The sequence below is a fragment of the Nuphar pumila genome, chromosome 6 (genome assembly GCF_984573655.1).
Source record: "Nuphar pumila chromosome 6, dmNupPumi1.hap1.1, whole genome shotgun sequence".
Taxonomy (NCBI): domain Eukaryota; kingdom Viridiplantae; phylum Streptophyta; class Magnoliopsida; order Nymphaeales; family Nymphaeaceae; genus Nuphar; species Nuphar pumila.
The window spans coordinates 98,535,000-98,541,011 of record NC_143254.1 but is presented as its reverse complement, the minus strand read 5'-3'; positions in this window follow the sequence as shown (position 1 = coordinate 98,541,011).

Here is a 6,012-nt window from a genome sequence, read left to right as displayed (position 1 = left end):
CGTCCTAGATGTGTTCAACATAGTTAATTTGCTAGGAATCAATTTTTAGATTGTTATATATATATATATATATATATATATATATATATATATAGGTTGGTGACAGTGAATGAATGGTGAAGACAAAAGCTTTAGGAACGCTTTCAACTTGGCATGGATCTTCATTATTTATCATGATATAATGCAACTTCCTATTATAAAATATAAAGATTTATCATTTGTTGTCACTTATGTTGGATTGTGGCCCGATAATGTTAGATCATGCCTCATTAGTTGACTAAAATACGAAAGATATACCACGCAATAATAGCATTAAATGACTGCCAACAGCCTACAGTACAATAAATATGAACATGAAGGGAGTCATTAACTAGTGAATGTCATCATTCAGGCACTGCAAAATGTATGGCCAACCAATGGCAATATCCTAGACTTGAAAGTGGGGGAAAGGAATAGAATAGACTGTAGATTCCTCAAAAGGTCGTTAGGGTCAAGGGGTAGCGTCTTAATCATCCAAGCATCGTAGGCTTTAGGATATACTTTCTACTTATAAAGCAATCTATTGGGGAAGACACAGAAAATTATAAACAATTAAAAAAACAATGTTTGTGCCCTTTTCTATATGCTTGTGTTTTGTCGATATAGATGCTAATGATAAGGGGAGTCATGAACATGTAGGGTATTGTCTTTAGAAATCGATGCCAATGGTCAAAAACAACTTTTGTTTTTTTTTTATTGGATAAAGGAGCAGGTGATTGCCCTCTGTAAGGTTCTATCCCAGCTCCATCGATCAAAGAGAGTGCGAGTCTAACTAGTCCAAACCATGTCCAGAACACAACCGCTCTTAGGCCCTATTTAGTTTTTTTTATTATTTTTACTCTGAAAAAAACTATCCAAAATCATAGTCTTAGTCGCGCTGATTCTGCCTGCCATACTTACGGTCGCTGTCCTGGCAGCATAAAACTCCGAGGCTTACAACGGCGAGATTTCAGTTTTGCCTGAATTAGGTCCCAGAATTCTTTCTTTTTATGCCTCTTTAAATGACCAACTACTAAAAAAACAATTTTTTAGAAAAAAAAGTCGGACCATTTTTGTAGCCATTCACTGGATGAAAAATGTTGGATCGAATTGGTAGGCTGGATGATACCATCTCAGTCATTTTTCAGTTGACGGGTCGTAAGAAAACGATTGGTCAAAATAGGTTAAAAAAAAATGGCCATTATCTGGTCAGTTGCTGACTTGGTGGTATAAAATGCTTAGATAAAAGTAGTTTAAAGAAAAAAACTGATGATATTTCTACTAGTATGTGGCCAAAAAATGACTAGGCAAAGGTGAGAGAGGGTGGAACGTGATGGGCTGAGAGGCCAGCAGATAAGCCAACTTTTTTAAAGTGAAAAAGTTGGGTGAGACTGTTTTTTCATCAATCATATTCTTATTAAAAAATTGTTATTCAAAAAATCAGGTCATATGTCATTCAAACGACATAAAACACAGTTTAAACCCTTTTAACCTGCCCATAAAAAAACCAGGGCATCCAAACAGGGCTTTAGAAGGTGAAACAAGAAGTATCAATCAAAATCACTTTATGAATGCATGAGCGGAACATCACGAGCTGAAGTATTTCTCTACTTGATGGCTTTTAGAAGGTTGCTCAGACTTTAGAGTCTGGGAAAAAAATGTTGTGTTTAGAATTAGGAAAATGATGTACTGTATAGGAAAAATGATATGTTTCCCAAGATGCCTATAATTTCTGAAATTCACTTTATATCCAAATTCGCAAATGCTAAACTTTTTTAGGACCTTTTTACCTTTTGCATGAGCAAACCTCTTGAGCTTCGCACGATATATAGGTGTGTTGTCCCAATCTCACAACCTCTCACTAAAGTGTATATTTGCATGATTTGATGGACCTCACGAAGTTTGCATAACTAAAATTTATGGACATCCTATAACTGAAATCTGCATACCTTCACAAAATATCGTACAAAATTCATATATATAAACGATATTGATGAGCTATTGTACGAATCTCCTTTTAAGTAACTGATCCTTCGAAGAGGTCTGCAAATGTGTGGCGACATTCACATATTAATGTTTGTAAATGTCCTCAACCTTTGCACTATTGTTGATCTCCGCAAATACGACACTACCTTCACATAAATAGTATGACATTCGCGAGCTACTATGTGAATCTTCTTTAAGTAAATGATCCTTAAAGATATCCGCAAATGTGTGACAAAATTCACATATAATTTTTTAGAATGTCTTTGGCCTTCTCATTTTGTTGTTTCGAATTTGCTCAGTATATGCAAAAGTTATCATTTATTTGTGAAGTTCACAAACATTCACAAATTTGAGGAATGACTTGCCTGCGAATTTCCTAGTTTTTATGAATGTTCATATAAGCATTAAATGTGACGATCGTCAATATAAAAGCGATGGTTCACATTCCAAGGCAAATTTTGCATAAACTATAATTTTTTGTGATCCCCAACCAATGGTCTCCAACGTTCTTCCCCCGACAAAATTTTTTGATAATTATTTTCATCAATTCATCAACGACAACACTTCATCGACAAATTTTTAGATAAACTATTATTTTTTTCTTTGTTTAAATCATTTGCCAGTGAGTGTCTGTTTGTCCCTTTGTTTCTTTAATGATTAGTATGCTTTTATCCTTGAATTTGGTTGTTTATCTATTGCATATCATGTATTATAAACATGAGTATGAAACACTTGCATCATTTTTAAGTTTTTATTTTATTTTCAATAGCCTATTATGTTCATTTTTTTTGTAATACTTTTTCAATAGCTTATTTCTTGTCCATGTTGCCCTCTTATTTATCTTTATTTTTTATTTTATTATTATAGAAATTTCTATACTTATTTATTACTAAATAATGATTGAAGAGATTGTCTGAGAGGAGCTCACACTCACGCCACATGCTATTGTTGGAACACAACATAAAAAGCTAAAGAAAAAAAAATACAACTTCTTACTATGACGTATAGAGTATGCTTGACAAGTGGGTAGAGAGAGACCCTGCTCCATGAATACAAAACTAAGTGTCCTATATTTTTTACAAAAAATACAACCTTAGTAAGCTAGAACCCATAAATCTATACTCAAACAAGTAGCATCTAACAACTTCAATGTGGCTCAAATCTACAACTGAATTTGAAAAAGAGGTTGAAAAGTTTGTAGCTACATTCATGTCTTCTATCCCAGAAGCATTTAGGGGGGAGGAAAGAGGAACTTATGCGTGCAGTTGGTGATGAAGAAGTTCAAGCCATTGGGTCAATTTGAGGTTGTTGTTAACCTCAATGCCCGACTAGATGAAGCTAGAGAGGCGGCCATCTATAGTAGTGGTGGCAAGATGAAAAGAGAGAGTGTGAAAAATAGAAAAGAAGAAACCTATACAAAGACATAGAAGCTACCTCAACAAGGGAAGGATGTGAAGCTTGAGGTTTATGTGATGGTGAAGAATAGAGAAATTGGAGATGCTGAAGTGAAGATTTATGTCGAAGGTCTTTAGAAAGTGGATGAGAGTGCACAAGAGGATCTTGATAGGGATCATTTGAAGGGATAAGAGAATGATTTTTAAGAGTCCGAGGTGTAGGTCCCAGATAATAACTTGGAGGAGCAAGTGCATGATCTGAGAAAGATGTAGCAACAACAAATAATGTCCGATGTTGGTGGACATGTATTTTCTTTATTTGTTATTTTGTATTTACAAGTTTATAAGATGTTTTTAATCATTGCCAAATTTACATTCAATCATTGATTAAATTATTATATATATGTTTAAAGCATATTTTTAGGATAACTAGTTTGAATATATACATTCATTAAATTATCACACACACACACACACACACACATATATATATATATATATATGTATATGTGTGTGTAAAATATATTTTTAGGATAACTAATTTAATTATTGCACTTCAATATTTAAAATGCTATATACATATGTGCATGGAGCATGTTTGTAGGATAACTATGTTGAGTACTGCAATTCATTGAATGAATTGTTATATATATATGTTTAAAATATATTTTTAGGACAACTAGTTTGAATATATACATTCATAAAAATATCATATCTGTATATGTATGCATGTGTGTGTGAGGCATATTTTCAAAATAACTAGTTTGATTTTTGCAGTTCAATGTTTAAAATTTTACATACATGTGTCTTAAATATGTTTGTAAGATAACTATATTGAGTATTGTAATTCATTTATTAAATTATTATATATATATATGTGTGTGTGTGTGTGTGTTTGAAGTATATTTTTAGGATAACTAATTTAAATATATACACTTATTAAATTATCATATGTATACGTGTGCATGTATGTGAATCATGTTTTAGGATAACTAGTTTGATTATTGCATTTGATTGATTAGTTTGTAATGTATGTGCAAAACATGTTTTTATGATAACTAGTTTTATTTTTACAATTCAATCTTTAAAATGTTATATGTGTGTATAAACATGTTTGTAACATAAATTGTTCGAATATTATAATTCAATGATTAATTTTTCATATATATGTGTGATTTGAATTTTAGTCTTATATTCAATAATTAAACTATAATATTTAACTTATTTCAACAAAATTAATTATGATTGTAGGATCCATAGCCAAAAGATTTAAAAGACACAACATCCTGCATGTACCAGTTCTACTGGTTCCAAACACATGAGTGGTTTCTAACACGAACGAATGTAGTAAAGTACTGACTGAATCATATCCATTTTAAAAATTCATGGAGGTCACACCATGAAACATCAATCATGGTCTCTTAAAGTTTGTTATGAGATTCTGAAATTTAACAACCAACACATTTCAGTTTGAAGATATTGAAATGACCATCACGTTAAAAGATATGACACAAATCACCAGATTTAAGTTTCATGAGAGGCCAGTGAGTGCACATTTGTTAAAAAATTTCATGCACATATGTGAAGTTTATTTGGGAGCGAAGGAGAATGTTTTCGAAGGTGAAAGGTTGAAGTTGTTATGACTGATGAACCACTATGACCCCAACAGGGCGAGAAGAATGAAGGAAAAACTACTGTATGTTGAAAGGAAGAGCGATGCTAGGGTGAACAATGTAGTGAGAGCATTATTGCTCTACTTATTTCATACATGTGTATTAATCAATATTGGTAAAAAGTCGATGCATGAATTATACATTCAACTATTGTAAGACCTGAATTACGTCGATGAATATGCATAAGAAATAATCATATTTGTATACATATATTCAAATTTGAGTAATGTGAGGTGTAAAAAAAATATCATCGGCGTGTTGGTGGTATTAAAGGTATTTATTATTTTATTGTAACTTAATTATTGATTTATACTCAATCATTATTTAGCATTATTCTTGTACTATATTGTCTATTAATATGTATTAGTCTTTGCATGTTGAATTTAAAAACAAAACTCTTATTCATATAAAAGTAAAGTTTTACTTATTTGTATAATCAAAACCTTTGTACAAATTTTCAGCCAAAAGGATGTCATAACAAAGATCAAGACTTTAGTTGTTTAGATTCTTAGGCGAATTTGATTTAGACTTACAAAAAAGAATTTTCACGAAAGTATGGTGAAGGAGAAAGCGGCTTTTGTATGTTCCAACAAAAAGGTAAAATCATAAGAAAAAAAAATTCATATTTAACAAAAATCGAGCAAGTGGGTATTCAGGAAATATAATTATATCTCGTGGGCATGATGTGAAATTATGTTATTCTCAATCATGGTATGGTCATTTTCTAAAAAATAAGTGACCTCCTCAAAGTCAATGAATGATCATTTTCGTCCTTGACCATCCACCACAATTACGTGTGTCAAACGGCAGCTGATCCCATCGAGATATTTTTCTGATGAGGGGAAAATTGCATGTAAAGTCCTAACCTTTTGTTGAAATTTAAGAATAGACTTGAAGTGTTTCACATTGTTCATATTAAGTTTGCCGAGCCTATTTTTTAT